The sequence below is a fragment of the Hippocampus guttulatus genome, chromosome 4 (assembly GCF_054856545.1).
Source record: "Hippocampus guttulatus isolate MCC_2025c chromosome 4, RoL_Hgut_1.0, whole genome shotgun sequence".
NCBI lineage: Eukaryota > Metazoa > Chordata > Actinopteri > Syngnathiformes > Syngnathidae > Hippocampus > Hippocampus guttulatus.
In genome coordinates, this window is record NC_141264.1 from 16,686,969 (window position 1) to 16,702,147 (window position 15,179).

Here is a 15,179-nt window from a genome sequence, read left to right on the forward strand (position 1 = left end):
AAGCTTGCCTCAAATTTTCCTTGACCTCTATTCAATAACTATTAATTATAAATGTGATCATCAAAATCTGGGCCAGTCATGTAATATAATGTAGAGGATTTTTAGGGCTTGCACACTGAAAAGTGGTAAGGAACGAGAAGTTGAAACTGCCTTAAGAGGTAGCCACACATACATCAACATATACAGTGCAGCTCAGCGTCTGACTAACAGACATCATTGGGCTTATGACATGCACTTGGCAGAACGTCAGACTCGTTCGTTCAACTGAAAGTGAATCATGCAAACGTGAATGTTATACAATGAATGCAACTGCTGGCGGCAGTTAAACAGTGTCGACATTTTCAGATGTAGTGATGCAAAATTAAACTGCTTTAACAAAGATATGACGGTTAGTTTTGTTTTATTTTATATTTTTACTGGAGCGTGTTGAACTTGACTGCCCTTATATCACATCTCATTAAATTGCGTGAGCGTACCAAATGTGGTGCCGTGCAGTCTCCTTTATAAATACTGCAGAGACATTAACTGGCAAGTGGGAAATGGAAATCCATGTTCAATAAGTTCATAGAAGAAGCCTGCAGCCATTGAAGAGATGAAAGCTCAGAGAATGACCTCTTCCCCTGCCCGGTCGTCAAAGTAGCTCTTCCACTCATCAACCTGCTATTTGCGTCAATGCAGCACAAAGACATCTCCAGCCAGTCAAGGCACTCTTCAAGGCTGCTTTCCTCCCACGCTTACCTGCTTTTACCCTTTCAACATAAACGGCAAAAAAGTAACTTACGTATGACGCCATTAACGCCATCAGCAACACGTGAGCCACCTCGACCAGCTTCACGACATCAATAATGCACCAGATATCCATTACAAAGTCAGTCCTTCTGCTTTCATTGCTTCTCCAGGGAAGAATGGGAGACATGGGATTGAGCTACCTTTGGGACACAGAATGGACACCTTATCTGGAGGATATATGGCAGGGGTGACCAACCCGCGGTTCGCGAGTCGCATGCAGCTCTTTAGCTAGTTTAGCTTTCACACAACAAGCGTCGAAAACGCCTTGGCAGTGGCGACGCCATTCAAACAAAGGCGCTAAATACACAGAACGTACTACGTCAACCTATCATCAATCCCGTTACTTGATTGACATAGAGGGCAACCAATCACATGACTGCATCACCGCTCATGCGCAAACAACGGCGCTAAGCTAGTCAGCAAATTACCTCTGATTTTAAGGCAGGGGTGCCAAATATGTCGATCGCAATCGACTGGGAGCCAACGAACTGCTTCCAAGTCGACCGCAAGGGGTGGGAGGAAGAAATGGGTGGGAAAAAAAGATATGTTTGTGTCTTTAGCTTTCGTTCATTTTCAGCCCGTTCCGACTGTTGCTCATCGTGGCGTATGTGCATATGTGTACGAGTGCACGGGTGGGCACCCACGTGCGTGCGTGTGAGCGTGTGTGTGTGTGTGTGTGTGTGTGTCTGTGCTTGCACGTGCGCGATCGGGTCGATCGTAGGAAGTTGGTCGCTTCAAAAGTCGACCTTTGGGCAAAAAAGTGTGCATGCGCGTGTGTGTGTGTGCGCATGTGCGTGTGTGTGCGCGCGCGCGAGGAAGGGTATGATGCGGCTCTTTGGAGTAACACAGTAAAAAAAATTGGCTCTTAGTCTCTGGCTGGTTGGCCACCCCTGATATATGGTATGATATTCAGTGACGGGCTCCATCAAAGAAGCATCCATCGCAAAGGGAACTTGTGTTCCACCGCACACGGGAAAAAGGTGTCAGAGGGGAAAGTCAAAGCAAGCTGTTTGGCCATCTGTTGAAGTACCGTACTTGTCTTGCCTCGAGAGAGAAGATCTTTCGATCAAGGACAGCGAAATCCTTGGTTGCTATTATTGCTCAAATCAACCACCAGTCTACCATTTTTTTTCTCACAAGCCCTTTGTGTTGCTTTCAAATCTCACCATGGATGCTACAGGTAAAAAGATGACAATCATTGTCTTCCAGTCCATTCATTCTACAAACATGAATGATTCTTGAATCTTGAATAAGAGGTGGTAGGGTGGGATTGCAAGGGTTCGAGAACAATTGATCAATTATTTGAATGGAAGGAATTGAAATCATTCTCCAAGTTACACTCTGTTCACAATAGCACCCAAACCAATGTCTCCTTTTTCGACAGAACAGAAAATGTGAAGATGTGTTTGAATTGTCAGTAAGGTATCACAAGTAACTGATGGAAATAATTTGAGTAGGATTTTTTTTTTTTTCTGACCCCTTTGGTAATTTCAACATGCTGAAAAGACTCAACTTTGTTGGAGGAATTGTGGAAAGATTGGTCATCTCACACAAGTCTTCTGGGAGTGTCCAATACTGACTGTATTTTGGCATGAAGTAGAGGAAGAATTTGCTCAGCTTGCAAACATCACATGACTAAACTCAGGTAAGCCGTGATTGGTCGCTACCTGATCCCTGAGCAACTGTGATGTCATTTTCAGGTCAGAGCAAGCGAAAAAAATGGCCGTCTCCTGGGATAGATAAATCAGGTGTAGTTTGCTGCTGAATTCAGATTCCACAAATGCAATATTAATCAGAATACCACGTTTAGACTAGTGGGGGCACATAGAACATATTGTAAAGATAATTTTTTTTTTAACTGACTTCCCCCTTAAGATTTTGATGGTATGGTGTCATTTTATGTCATGGTTGTAAATGTTACTGTACGTAGTGAATATTGCCCTGAAGCTTGATTTAAAGAAAATTGTTAATTGAATCAAAATCCGAATATTGGTATTCAATCTGATTCTAAAATCGTTCAGCCCTATCTGGTTGGAAACTTGCAGTCTTTTTTAACGTAGCTGCGCTTGCGCATATTTTAATCTGCGCGTATTTTCACCTCCAGACTTCAGATACACCCCCCATAGCCTGAGAATGAGTGCCCAAATACCAAAGTACAAAAAGGCGTAGTTATTGAATTTTTAGGCTGGCCATAAATCAAGAAGCAGGGTGTTTTCCCGAGACTTGTGAATGTCATTGAAATCTATGAGCAAAATATAACCCACTTTAAATATGAAAATATAATATGGAAAATTGTGAGCCAGGTTTGACAGGTAACGGCCACATTTTTCCGTATCTGGCATGAGAAAAACATGAAAAGCGTACCTTATCTGACTTAGACACATGGGAGTACCGGTATATGGAAACACCGTTCCAAGATGGCGCTTCTTGAGTCATCAGTGTGAATACTGCTCCACACATATTTTCAGAAAGGTTTTGCCTGTAACAAACTCGGTCTTTCTCATCTTCAACTTAAAGTTAACTACTTCTGTATTTTGTGGCTATGCGCCATTGGGCTTCATGATAGTCATGCTAGTCGATGGTATCAGTGCAAAGTGGTTCGGCTCCAAGACTCCACCTGGCTCAAGCCAGGGGAAAAAAAAAGTATGAATAAAGGTAGGACAAAAGCAACATCTCGGCATCATATTTCAGTCTGAAACAATGGTAATGATGAAGTCATTTCTCGAAATAGGCACAAACGCAATGATCGGGTTTGTGTTTTGACCACAGGGCGTGTAGGTGGGTTTGCTGCATCAGTTACATAAATGGTTATACCAGCTACAGTGAAATCTAAGAATTCAACAAATGAGAGGAACACAACACGTTTAACATTCACAACAATGGGCGTCATCCAGGATTTCATCTTGTATCTTTTTAATTTGTGACTGTGATAAAAAGACGAGTTTACTGAAGAAAAAGCATATTTGTGTACGGACTGTGTAATAGCACAGAATGAATCAAACTTTTTGGCGGGGATGATGATAAAAAACACATTAAAAAATTGTGTGCCATAAATGCAGTGGGTTTAATTCATGTGGAGAACTGCAAGTGACTTCTTTTTGATTTTGTTTTCCAAGACCCAAGACACAGCTGATTGATCGACAGCCAAAGACTTAACAAAAACACGACAACTATTCTTTGACAAAAAGCGGCATGAACACAAATCAATATTTTCACTGACATCACCGTATGCTTTGTGTGGTCACTTAATGTTTTGAAAAGTTTCAGCCGACGTCGGAAATGTCAGGGTCAGAAAGAGGGCATACAGAATCTGCTTCCGATGATGAACAGATAACTGCCAAGAGCTTGATTTTCCCCTAATCAAAGCCAATTTTGGAAACTAGTCTTTGTTGAAAGTCTTACAGACAGTACTTGCTGTTTTTGTGCTCTTCCTGAAAAAGCAGAAGATTCCAAGGAATGATGTTGAAGTGACGGGAAAAGCTTCCCCTTAGCGAGGCTAAAGCCCCGTCCGATAAACAAAGCAAAGCTTTGGTGCCACGTGTACCTCGTTTTAACAGTTCATGCACACGAACACATAGAATCTCAGATTTTATGAAGTCGAACTTGTCCAACAGTGAATGTAGTTATCATGAGGCGATATTCAACACTTACAAGCATTATGCAAAAAGCAGACTGGATATGTGGCAGAAGAGGAGCTCTCCTCTGAGGCAATTATCAATGAGCAATGGCATGTTCCGTTTCAGCTGCAATAGAGGCTTCATCCGGTTATCAGTGACAGATGCACCGGAGAAGCTTTCAGACTCATTAACTACCCACACACAGTCATAAAAAGGTACTGCCTAAGTGTTCTCATGTTTATCTACTCTCAGCGGACCCTTTCTACCTACTCGCTTATTCGGGACGCCGGCTCTTACCTCATCCACCTACATACACTCCCAGGTGCTCTTTCTTTGCAAGTAGGGAGCAGGTTGTTATACCTGCTGATGGTGAAGAACAGCCGCAGACATTGTGGCTGCAGCAGAAGCGTCACCATGAAACGGACAGCATGAATTCATCCGAATTAGCATCGGCCGGCGCTATGTTGGGGCATCCGGTCCTACCGAGTGATGGCTAAAGAATACAGAACGCTACAATTATCCCATGATTAGCTTGTCGTCAGGAAGCCAGCGACAAGATGGACTGATGTGACCACTCTCTGGGTGTGTTGGTTGGAGGCAAATAATTGCTCCTGTAATTATAGGTTTGTGGTGTCTGTCATCTGTCACATCTAGTTGGAGGTGTGGGGGGGGGGGGGGGGTTGATTAAAATCACTGGGGGGGAAAAACAACAACATGGATTTAAGACAGCGCCTTCATAATAAAATCACAAGGGTCACCGTGAACCATAAACTTTCAAACTAATTGTAACTCAACTGGATCATTCCATTTTTTCCAAGAATACATTTCATGTTGGAGGGAATAACCATTTCATGAAGCAAAGAGCCCCAGAGTTGTTTCAAGTGTCTTCAATGGAGATACAGTTCATTTTCATATCATGCAAAAACTGCAGGGATGAAAATGTGCACCTCTGCTTATAAACGGGGACAGAAAGCTACATTCTACATTATGAGCTACCAGAGAAATGAAAGGCATTGTTGCTTTTTCTTATTGTCTCTGCTGAACACACAATGCATGCAATGATGCCCGAAAAGAATGACTCGGAATCATGCTGATCAGAGGAACAGTCAAGAATCAAGCAATCTTTCCAGGTTAGTTGCTACACTTTTTAGTAAGGGTGGAAACGGTCTGCACAATCCTGGATTGGCACCAACAGAGTTACCCGATCAGCGCACACTAGAAGTCATGGAGGATTATGTCTTTGCCATTAAATTGTCAGAAGATTATTTTCGACTCATGTGAAATATGCTATTTGGAACACAAACCATTTGTGGATGAAGTGACAATGCCTCTGCTGGTAAGCGGTAGTTCATTCAATTTCGCCTCAAGACAGTATATTCATGAGCAATTGGCCAAATTTGGGGTAATCAATTATTTGATGATGATGCACATTTGTACTCATGAGAGTACAAAACAAACTTTTCCCCAATCCATAAGAACTATGTTACCCGTTTCCATGAAACACAAACGGTTATGTTTTACTTCCAACAGCTGCCGGCCTATAAAGTTGTCAAATAGTCAACATGAACAACTGCACTTTCCATTTTTGTTGCGGTGCCTCTAATGTGGAAAGCCCACACACCATTAGAGTTGCATCCATCTGTTTTTTTTTTGAGAGGATATAACGCTAGGAAAAGATGTCTGCTGACAAGCTAATTAGAAGATGAAAAGGAATGTAGCTATTTTTTTTCCACAAGCCAATTAATTGGAACAATCAATGAGGGAGTCAGAGTCGAGCAAGACCCCGGCTGCTCGGACATTTGGGCTAGCTCAACACCCCGCTGACAATAATTACACGCTCCGGCGAAAAATCCCTGTGTTCATGACTCATTGAAAATCAGTGGCCGGTATTGAGGATTTGTATCACACCGAGGCATGATACTAGAGCAGAAAAACGAGCTGGAAGCATAGTAAATGTGGAGTCACGTAGTTGAACAAAAGGTACTGTAGTCCCAAAAGAGCCAAATGTGAACAGACACAGACAGGAGCAGCAGATGACTGATCATTGAGTTGTTTTCAAGCACACTAATCCAAGTGAGTGACATCACCAGAGGTCATCAAGAGGACATGTCAGACAGCCTCACTTTATAGCCGAGCCTGGTTTTTAAGCCTGGGCTTCACTCACTGTTCCAAATTCCAAATTTTGCATGCCAAACACCCCCACAGATTCACTTTTGCATCAGCCTTTACCCTCGCAGCCCCCCTGAACCACAAGCTAACTCATCTTAGCCAACCCTTGTCCGTTTGCTGATCAGCCTTGCTTTTATCTTTCCCCATTAAAGTTGCAAAGGCTACAAGGGCTCCAAAGCCAACATTTGCGCTAAACACATGAAAAGGGATGAAAGCATGCGGCTGTCGGTGGAATGTTTACAAGGCTGGTGTACCCAATAGGGTTAAAAAAAAAAAAAGGAAATAACTAAATGTATTTTCCACATATCAAATATATTTCATTGTGAAATCACAACATAAGCACAGCCTAAGCCTGTGACTCAAACTAAGATTTCTTTATAAATGTAGCTATAGGCTTCCAGAACAATTTTCAAGTAAATATCAGCTTTTTCAAACACATTGTGGTGCATGTAACTCGAGTCAGTAATTGTTCATCCTGACGTGGACTGAGCCAGAGATTGAATTCAAACGTGGGTTGTGTTCCATTAAGCTTTAAGCACAGCCACAACTTTAAAAAAAACTGGAGACAGAACTTGATAAAAAGTTTTTCCTCCTAGGTTTTAGTCTGCATTTGACACTGCTAGAAAGTTACAAACATCCTACGAAGCGATTTTACCACCTCAAAGTGCCGCAGTGAAACGTAAACAAAATATATACTGTATATATAGCTGACAACTGTGATCAGATAGCATTTGCTCTGTGTGCCAAACTCCCATTATGTGAGCAATCCGAACAACCAACATCATCTCCTTGACAGCATGTCTGAAAATACATTTTACCGAATAGGGCAGCTTGGCGCAGGGTTCAAATCTCAGCCAAGACCTTTTTGTTTACAGTTTGTATGACTTCCTACAGTTCCTCCATAGTTTTTTTACGAGTCGGTTTTTGACGACTTTTTGGGTCGAAATTGAGTTCCAGTTTTCGTACATCTGCTCGTTTTTCATATAATTTTTGTTTTCCCGAGCATCAATGCGCCATTCAACTCATTTCTATTTTATATAAGATTTACACTACCGGTACTTCATTTTCAGTGAAACTACAGTTACTTTCGAGTAACTTTCTGTTTTGGGTTAATCCCAAATAAAGTGCTTCGACTGTGTTTCTGTTGTGTTGTGTATGTGAGGGAAAATGGTTTCTGACCGGCAACCAGTCCGGGGTGTACTTCAAGATGAGTCACAGTGTATTATGGTACCTTGTCAGAGATTTCCACTGTACTTTTTTCCTGGCCAGAGGTCGGAAATTTCAGACGACGCAATTTCCTGCAATGCGGCATAATAACGATAGGGGAAGGCGAAGTGGAATGTACACCCAGGTTATTTTGAGTTTAAACTGTGAGAAACACACTGGGTGTATTTGTTACTACATGGGGAACTACTCATTCGTATGAACTATTCGCCCAACTTTCACATCCACCTACATATCAATACACTTCCTCTTGTTAAAGGGCGCTCGCAAGCCAGACCTCAGTCATTTTCAAATTTGACATATGACGCATGATCAGATGCTCTTTGTGCCCAGTGACTCATCAACTCTTGTTTTCGTCTGTAATGAGTTCGATGTAGATTATGCGATTGATGTGACAAGGGGAAAGCCAGCCGTGAACCCTGCATGGTGCGGCTACAAAAAAAATGAAGATTGTAGGCAGCAATGGAGGCGCTTAACTGTGGTGAACAAAACACCGTCAGCTATAAGCCTCTGGGCATTCATTTGTTCGATTCAGTCTGATTATGAAGCGAAGGAATCAATTTCCGTAATCTCTTTCCAAAGAAGTGAAGTTCAACTTTCTTCTCTGTTAACAGTGATCTTTCTGCAAAAATCTTTTCAGATTTCCATTGTACGACGCCCACACCCTTGCAGTACTACTTCCTCATTTACCAAGTTTCTGAAATGTGTTCAGCGGAACACTTCACTGTCTAAAATTACAAACGTCCCTCACTAAAACACGTTTGGATTGGCAACCTAAAGAATGCCTGAGAGTCAGACGGCCAGAACTCAGGAATGGCTTCAGCAGGTGCACATATTTGCTTAAATGTGACCCGCGTAACAAAGGTCAGAGAAGGGGAGAGCTGGAGAATTCGTGGCATTTTTGAGATGTTTGTGCATGGGTGAGAATGAGAAAGACGAGAGAGTGAGAATCAAAAGAAGAACGTAACCACGAAGGAGAGATGAAAATGTTTATATTTGAAGTCCCAAACGCTGCTACAAAAATAGAAGAGATGCAAGAAAGGCACAGCAACCGCATTGCAATGCAAATAGACGTATAGACTGAAGGCTTCCCTTGACTTATGTTGCAGTAAACACAATTTTTGACCATTACATGTGCAAGAGAAATAACAGAACACAATACTGTACATAGGTTGCATGCCCCCCCCCCCCCCCGCCCGCACCCCCCAAAGAGGTTTCTCCCTCATCTCTTCATTACTTCTTGAAGTACATTTTTCTCACATGTATCAGACACATTACGTGCAAGATAAAATTTTGGTCAATAAACGTTATCCTGCTATAATGAGTTAAAAAAAAAAACATTTCAAGTAAGTAAAGCCTCCTACTTAAATTCCAGCTTTATCACATCTTGTGATTCATATGCTGGTTGCTCATTATGTGGTATCAAAAAATGCCACACAAAACCACTTTGCCAAATAGAAAACAAACCCAGCGCTGGCGTTGGACGGTTCAGCCTGGGTAAAATTGTTTTGTGTGAAACCAGTGGTGCAAAGAAAAAAAGCTTTTGAGACCGCTGCAGGATACTATTTACTTACTTGCAAAATATTTTATGAACTAAGCATTTTTTTCCCCTCAAGGAAAAGACACTTGTAATTATCTAATAAAATAAATAAATAAAAATACTGCTGTAGTGAACTCACAGTGGAGAAAGGAGAGTGACATTTTGATCCACTACTTGCCTTTGGCAGTGATGATTGTGCTCAGTTGGCCTGCCAGAGGACCCGGCCGGGTCTGGCTTTGGCCTACTTCTCACAAACATAATGTCATGGAAACTGTCTTTATAGTGAGTGTGTGTGTGTGTGTGTGTGTGTGTGTGTGTGTGTGTGTGTGTGTGTGTGTGTGTGTGTGTGTGTGTGTGTGTGTGTGTGTGTGTGTGTGCGTGTGCGTGTGTGTGTCAGTAATGGCATGAAACGCTTGTGCGGACTCAATCGAGGAGCACGCCACAATTTCATCAACCGCAGCTTTAAACAAACACACATTTCCCCTTGTGAATGACGCCACCGATCCATCTCTTAGCTACATTTTTTTAACAAAAGCTAAGACACAGGCACAATGTGGTTAATGAAAGAGCAAAACATAAATGTCGCTGAAGAAAAAGAAGCAAACGCTTCAATGCAAAAAAAAGCAACAGAGGATCTGTTAAGCTCTAGTTCGTCGAGACCCCAGGCCTTGTTAGTTAGTGTCATGGCAGGTCACCTTTGCGTACACTGACTCAACTGACAAAAAGATGACCGTCAGAAATGGGTCAACAATGAGTGGGGACACACATCGCGTTATGCTAGGCTAACCGTGTGACCATGGAAGCATGTGAAAATAAGAGTCAACTACAGTACATCAGAAAACGTAATAACCAAGAGGACTTTACAATGGAAATCATGTTTGAGTTTCAAACATTTTCATCCATTCATTTTCTAATCTGCTTTGCCCTCACAAGGGTCGCGGGGGGTGCTGGAGCCGATCCCAGCCGTCTTCGGGCAGTAGGCGGGGAACACCATGAACCGGCCAGCCAATCGCAGGGCACGCAAAGACCAACAACCAGCCATGCTCACACACACCTCGGGACAATTTCGAGTGTTCAATCAGCCTGCCATGCATGTTTTTGGAATGTGGGAGGAAACCGGAGTACCCGGAGAAAACCCACGCAGCCCCGGGGAGAACATGAAAACTCCACATAAGAAGGCTGGAGCCAGGATCGAACCCACGACCTCTGCACTGTGAGGTCGACGCGCAAACCACTGGACCACCTACATGCGTCTTTTCATGAAGATGCCCAAACATTTTCAGTGGCAGGAAACTGTCAACTCTTGTCGTGTCGGAAAACAGCAGATAAACCGTCTTGAAAAAATAAACCGTCTTGAAAAAACCGGTGGAATGTTTGCATGACACCAAAGAACAGTTATGAGCAGCTTGGCTTTCGGAAGTTACATTCAAATGAATTGTCACGGAAAAATTATGAGACCACCCTTGTTGATTTTTAAGACTTGCTTCGACAAAAGGACATCAAGAAATAGCTCATAATAGGTTCATTAAGAGTTGGTATCTTGCCATTTTCTGTGGTTTTCACAATACTAACCAAAATCACTCGGAATACAAGTCAAATAGGACGAATGGAGTCAGCCAATATAACTTTAAATGAAGAAGAAATGGAAGAAACAAAGCAATCTACTAAATGGTTTTCCCCAGAGTGTATTCGAGTGTAAGGCTCATACTCATTCAGCAACATCAAACCCGTCAGTTAAACTGCTCAGTAGCCGTAATGCAGAACCACTTAGGACTAACCCACACTGCAGTAATTTATTTCTCCTTGGCAGCATATCCAATGAAATGAAAAGTTTGTGAACTTGGTTAACATTCTATTTTGAAGACAATAAATTCACATTTAGCCTGAAGTGCCATGACAGTGTTTTTGAACATCATGATTTGATATGTTGTTCCAGTTAATCCATATTTGAAACTGGGGCAATCAATGCCATGCTACAACAAGCGCTCAGCGCTGATCGAGGAATGCGCAGCTGACAAATTGAGGGCAGCTTTCCGAGCGGGCCAGTGAGTAACTCAAGCCAGTGTGGGAGCCACAGAGGGAGCGTGGCACGTTCTTCTATCTTTTGTTGTGACATCCGCCTCGACAGTAGATTCCACATTTCCATCAAGTTTGACATATTATGACACCGAGGACGAAAGAAAAGCGTCGGGGCCCAATAGTGGAGCCTAGCTTGGCATGCCAAAATTAGGCTCTCTATTTTCATGCTTCATTGGAGCACAAAGCCACATTTGGTTCGTTTTCCAAGGGAGTGTCTGTTCTTAGGTCGCCCACTGCTGTTTTTGGAGGTGCAGCTACATCGTTCCTGTCCGCTGAGAAAAAGAAAAACAATTTTTTTCTTGTCATCGAATCATGTTCGCTTGCGGTTTAGCACGCCTACTCCCAGCAGGCAAATCCATCTTTTTAATGATAAAGAAGAGAGATGCTATTACCCCCATGTAAACAAGCTGCACGTTCGGTTATGAATTTCAAGGTTACTGCCCTTTGATAAATTGCAGCATACAGGATTTGGGGAGGGGGTTACAAAGTCAATACAGTATACCACTCGGGGGGGAGGCCATTTCTACAATCAATGATCCACACTGTTTGCATTCCACACAAGAAATCATCCATGTATCTGTTTTCTACCCTACTTGTTCTTAATAGGGTTACACCCAGAACCGAAGATCCACACTCACAGTTTTTACACCTATCGGGCTATTTGGAGTCGTCCACTAACCTCACATTGATGTTTTTGGAATGTGGGAGGAAGCCAGAGAACATGCAGACTCCTCACAGGATTGTAATAGGAGGGATTCGAACGAGGGACTACTCGAATGTGAGGCAGATGTGCTTGCTCCATGTTTTGGTGTGTTCAGTGCAACTTTAATATTGATGTCACGTGATCGCCGCTTCAGCTATAGAAATGTGTACAGAGCAGCCAGGACAGAGACATGCAAACCGCTTGTCTATATTATGTTCTATTTATAGATCGCTGGTAGGCATACTTTTTCTCTTAATCCAGATGCTCACTGAAGCCGAGATGTACTGTATGCATGACAAAAATATGTTGATGCCTTCTGTGACATTGGATGGACCTCAATGTTTTTTCAAAGCATCCCCCCCAATCTTACAAAATAGACACCATTGTTTAGAATATCTAACAAAAAGCACAGGGAGCTCGCAGCCTACAAAGTAACGGGAAATGAAAATGTCAACAAAAAAATGGCTCTCTATACATTTGTACAGTAAATGAAGTTTTTGTCAAAATCAATCATTGAAACTATAATCTTTCACTTATCACTCATAATTATCATTATTGTAAGTTGAAAAACAAAAACGTTCCATGGATGCTGCTCCAGTGTGTCACAAACTGAGCATCACAACTGTGACAGGACCAACACAGCGCTCAAATGTAATTTATCCACAATGCTAAGTAGATAAAACCAATAGTAATGATTTCGTGAAAGCTTGTTTACAAGTACAAGATGGATCTGCAGTAAGTGTACAGGAAGAAAGTAGGAAGGAAGAAGTCCTCCTTGTTGGACACCCACACCTCTGTGAACATCTTCCATCCTCCCACTGCTGTGAAACCCAAGGCTTTTTATCTTCCAAATGTAAAATGCACTGCAGTAGAGTTTATCTAGTGCAATAATGAAACATACAAAAAAGCTGGTGAAGTGGGGAGAGAGTGGTTTGGGTTAAAAGTGACATTAGAAAGATAGGAGCTGGCCCATAAACTCAGTGATTAATTTGAGAGCATACCAGATATTTAATGAACTCTCTTCCATGAAATGTTTGGCCTTATTACAATACTGCCCTCCTATGGCGATTGTGGGGCACTACAGTTTGATTCGACTGCATATCCAGAATCAAGATGGGCGGACAAATCACTTAACCTGACACGTCTTAACAACAATTTCAATACAGCCTGTTAACATATATACAAACATTTTAAAAAATCAATTCTCATTTGAAAAAAATAAGACACGTATTGATGCACTGACAGTGTCTCAATAATATACGCACTGCTAATAAAACAATTATTCAAGAAATAATAGAATGGATAATATTGTGATTTGGGGTCAAGTATGTTGGCTGTTTTTCACAACCATGAATTTACATCGACTTATTGAGTCATGTTCAACACAAAGGAGCACATACTGCGTTATGTAATAAATTTAATCTTGTGATTGTTTGTTCCTCAATGATTCAGTTACTGTGCAGTAGCCGTGGCTCTTTTATGATTTGCATCTTTTATTCTGTCGGAACGGCTTGATGTCTCACAGTATATAAACTTGGATTACACAGTGAACTGTCAATACGTTGAACATTCTCCCAGTCAGAGTGCCAGCTCTCTACTATGTCTTCTCCATCCCAGCCCTGCTCTCTGTAGTTGCTTTGCATTTGCTTCGAGTAACTTTTACTTTTCAACTTCCGTGTCATGTCTGCTTTCGGGTCCTAATTCCGCTCCTCAAGTGACATTCAACACCCAAATAAAAGAATTCTGTCGTACTGCTGCTGTATTTCATTGATTGAATGGCAGATTCAAAGTGTTGAAATGCTGCCCTGTGTTGAGCATTTTCATCTTGTTTGACCTGCATTGAATTCTGATTTTAATAACATTGCTTAATTGTAACGTCTACTAGTAAGCTACTGTGATCATAACATTACTCATAAAAAAAAAAGTATATATATATATATATATATATATATATATATATATATATATATATATATATATGATGCATATTTAACACAACAGCAGCAAGTTGTCTTTAGAGTATTACAAACTGCTGTATGAGTCTTCTCCTTCACTGTGGGCCAGATGGTCAACAAGTACATCTACAAAGAGATCCTGTGGCATTTGCCTTGTTGCGGGGTCGTGTGATTCACGATAAGATATACTTCCTCCAAAAGAAGAACCAAGGAAGCGATGAACATTCAAGCATGTTCCAAAACATGCTTTAGCTGTTTTCAACACACATAATTCAAGATGCTTCATCGTCTATTTAGTATTAGGAATTACAAATGAATATGCTGCCAAAGATTGGAATGGCCTTTTGGCAGTTAACACATTTAATCTGCCTCAAAAGCAAAGCAAAGCAGATGAGCCTTGGTTCTTATGGGAACAAATTACGACTAAAGAGTGAGGAGATTTTCACATGAAAAACCCTTTGAGTTGCCTCCCGGATTGTGGAATAAAGCCTCTTGTGAAGAAAAGTGTTCTTCAAGATGTTATTTCAATTGCGGGTGTTTACGCTGTGAAAATACAACACTATCCAAAAGACTTGACCTCGATCTGCTCAATGTCAAGTCCAAGGAATATTTGACCTGGCAAGAAGAGATCTGGGACATTTTTTGCTGAGTGTAGATAATGTCCTCACCCTTTTAAAGTTTGTCAATGAGCAACCTTCTTGGCAAAGAGCAAACATCTTGTGTACATATTAGCATTGCCTCTGTGAATGACTAATGAGCCTCCCACCTCCGTAAATAAACATGAAAAACACACGAGCACAGAGGCAAGAAAAAGCCTCTTTTCCACACCCTGCTAAAGTCGAGACCCATCCACCTTTTTCCGTGTCGCTGTTTTCGGATTAAACTGAACTGAAATCAAAGGTGGAAGATAAAGTCATCACACCGAAATTTCACTTCAGCAGGTTGTATCAGAGCTTAACAGACACTGGACAGCGTGCAGACTGGAATAACATCATGCCAGGATGGGTGTGGCGTTTCCCGCTCGGCACTCACTTCTTTTAAACCGTTGTCCTGCGAGTATAGTCGCAGGCTGACAATCAGTTTCACACCGGACGCTGATGCTG

General features: G+C 41.8%; 1 protein-coding gene across 9 annotated transcripts in view; it reads right to left on the reverse strand.

Moving 5' to 3' along the window:
- LOC147206132 (pleckstrin homology domain-containing family A member 5-like) overlaps window positions 1–15,179 on the reverse strand; it is a 68,159-nt gene that overhangs the window by 35,088 nt on the left and 17,892 nt on the right. The gene's annotated exons all lie outside the window — the stretch shown is intronic.